This window comes from Balaenoptera acutorostrata, chromosome 20 (genome assembly GCF_949987535.1).
Source record: "Balaenoptera acutorostrata chromosome 20, mBalAcu1.1, whole genome shotgun sequence".
In the NCBI taxonomy this organism is placed as follows: Eukaryota; Metazoa; Chordata; class Mammalia; order Artiodactyla; family Balaenopteridae; genus Balaenoptera; species Balaenoptera acutorostrata.
In genome coordinates, this window is record NC_080083.1 from 42,952,824 (window position 1) to 42,955,988 (window position 3,165).

Genomic DNA, 3,165 nt, shown 5'->3' on the forward strand with positions numbered 1-3,165 from the left:
TCTGGTGGAGACTGTTTGGGGGAGAGGGGTGGGGGGACGGGGCTCCCTTAGCAGCCTGATGCCTCCTCGGCCGGATCCCGAGCGTCCACGGCCACCGTGTGTGTGGAGAAGGCAAGAGCCGGGGTGGGGGGGGGGGCGGGGGGAGAAAGGAGCCTTCCAGGAGCTGGAGTTGATTTAATACACACAACTTGGAACCTCAGGAGGCTAGGAGGGGTGAAGAGATGACTGGGGGGTGAGTCCCCCCTTTTGGGCACACCAGGCAGTATTTCTCTCTTCAGTGGGCAACCTCCTTGCCGGCCTCTCAACTTCCAGCCTGCTCTGCCCCCGTCCAGCCTTAATGAACATTGGCGCATCTCTCCTGGGCAGAACACTCCCCCCGTGGCCTGTGGCTTGGAGTCCAGGCCCCTTATTGGTCGGTCTGTGGTGGGCCCGCCCCCGCCCCTGTACGCCTCCCCGTCGGCCCTTCAGCCGACGTCGGCCCTTCAGCCGACGTCGGCCCTTCAGCCGACGTCGGCCCTTCAGCCGACGTCGGCCCTTCAGCCGACGTCGGCCCTTCAGCCGACGTCGGCCCTTCAGCCGACGTCGGCCCTTCAGCCGACGTCGGCCCTTCAGCCGACGTCGGCCCTTCAGCCGACGTCGGCCCTTCAGCCGACGTCCTCCACTCTGTTTCTTGCCTCTTGATCTTTGTCCATGCTGTTCCCTCTCCTCTCATTTCACCCATCACGGGGCCACTGTCAGCTTATGTGACGGTCCCCCACCCATGTCCCCAAATTCTCCTTCCTGGGGAGGGCTGAGTATAACACACATGCCAAGCCTGGAACATGTGGCCCCTGTGGGCCTGCTCTCACCAGATCCGTTGCCTCATCTCTGTACCTGCCTGGAGCTCGGGCAGTGGAGGGAGGTCATGGCCTTGCTCTTGGAGGAGCAGTGGCACAGGTCTGGTGTTGGGGGCAGGGCAGGGAGCCCAGTTAGGCGGCAGCGGAAAGGTGCGGGGGAGAGGTGATGAGGTGCTGAGCCGAGCTCTGCCGAGAGGGGCCGTGGAATGGGAGGGGAGAACAGAATTTTCAGAGATCATGAGAAGGTCTTTTGGTCTTTTTTTTGGCTGTGCCTCGCGGCTTGTGGGACCTTAGTTCCCCGATCAGGGATTGAACCCGGGCCCTTGGCAGTGAAAGTGCAGAGTCTTAACCACTGGACTGCCGGGGAATTCCCACGAGAAGGTCTTTTAACAATGTGCTTTCTGTACCCTGTGTTCAGGGCCTGCCTTAGTCGGCTTGGGTTGCTGTAACAAAATACCGTAGACTGGTGGCTTAGACCCCATTTACTTCTCACAGTCCTGGAGGCAGGAAGTCCAACATCAAGGTGCCAGTAGATTCCATGTCTGGTGAGAGCCCACTTCTTGGCTTGCAGACAACACCTCCTTGCTGTGTGCTCACATGACCTTTCCTTGGTGCTGGCTCATAGATTTCTCTCCCTCTTCTTATAAGGGCATTTCTCTCCCTCTTCTTATTTATTTATTTTTTTAAATAACTATTTATTTATTTATTTATTTTTGGCTGTGTTGGGTCTTCGTTTCTGTGCGAGGGCTTTCTCTAGTTGTGGCGAGCAGGGGCCACTCTTCATCGCGGTGCGCGGGCCTCTCACTGTCGCGGCCTCTCTTGTTGCGGAGCACAGGCTCCAGATGCGCAGGCTCAGTAGTTGTGGCTCACGGGCCTAGTTGCTCCGTGGCATGTGGGATCTTCCCAGACCAGGGCTCGAACCCGTGTCCCCTGCATTGGCAGGCAGATTCTCAACCACTGCGCCACCAGGGAAGCCCTCTCCCTTTTCTTATAAGGGCACGAATCCCATCATGAGAGTCCCACCCTTGTGACCTCATCTAAAACAAATTATCTCCCAAAGGCCCTATCTCCAAATACCATCACACTGGGGGCTAGAACTTCAACATATGAATTCAGAGGGACACAGACATTCAGCCCATAAGAGAGCCCTGATAGGACACACTCAATTTGGGTAATTTGAGAATTTGCTAAAGGCACAGTTTTATAAAGGTGTGGGCAGGTATAGGAAGCAGGAAGGGAGAGGGTAGCACCCTGGACTAATTATGGAGGCCTCACCTTCTCTACCCTCAGGCAAGAAGGGAAGGAGTGCTTCTTGGGGACAGGACCCTGTGGATGAGGTTCCTGACAAGGGAAGGCTGTGACCTCACTCCTTCCTACTGGTGCTCCCTGTTGGCCAAACCCAAGCAGAAACCAGAGAGCCCATCAATGTGGTCTATCCATGTTGTATCCTGCTGCCCAGAGCAGAGTGGGGAGTAGATCTGGGGAAGCCGGTAGAATATAACTCTCTCCCACCCCCCATCTTTCCAAAAGAGGATTGGAGACTGCTTACAAGAAAGGATTCCTCTTTCAAGTCTCAAAACAGGCAATGAGGACAAGGGAAAGCAAGGGGCAGCAAAGCACCCATGTTAAGTGTTCATACTAGCCATGATTGAGCTTCCTCATTAGACTCTGAGCTTCCTGGCAGCCTGGTCAAAAGGGGGAAACAATGCAAGTTAAACTCAATGGAGTGAGTTGACTGCTTCTTCAGTTTTCACAAAGGAGCTGTCTGAGCCCCACAACCTGAAGAAAGTCAGTTCACTTCTCTGAAGTTCAATATCCTCATCTGTAAAAAGGGCGTAATGCCTGCTCCGCCTACCGAACATGAGGATGAAATGAGAAAGCACAGCGATTCCAGCAAGAAGAAGGGGAAAGGGCGAGAGGCTTTTTTCTAGAGAGACATTGCCTTTTCATTTTCCAGAAGGGACATCCACTCCAGGGACGTATCTGGACATGGGCTGGACACTGTCACATGACCATCCCTTGCTGCAAGGGAATCTGGGAAACAATATTTCAGCTGCACACATTACCTCCTTGATAAAAATCAGGTTTCTGATAGTAAGAAGGAAAGGGGACATAGAGGACCTGGGGTAGACCACCAGCCATGTCTACCGCGACTGGGAATGAGTTCCGGGACCAACTGCTGCCTTTTTAGGTAGGTTTGTTGGGGAAGCCAGCAGAAGAGCTGAGTGGGTGTCAGCAAAAGAACTGACAGAGTAGCAGACCAGAAGGGAAATGCAGGCTTAGGTGAGGTGGGCAGACCTGATTGAGCCACATCCAAGGAATAAGAACC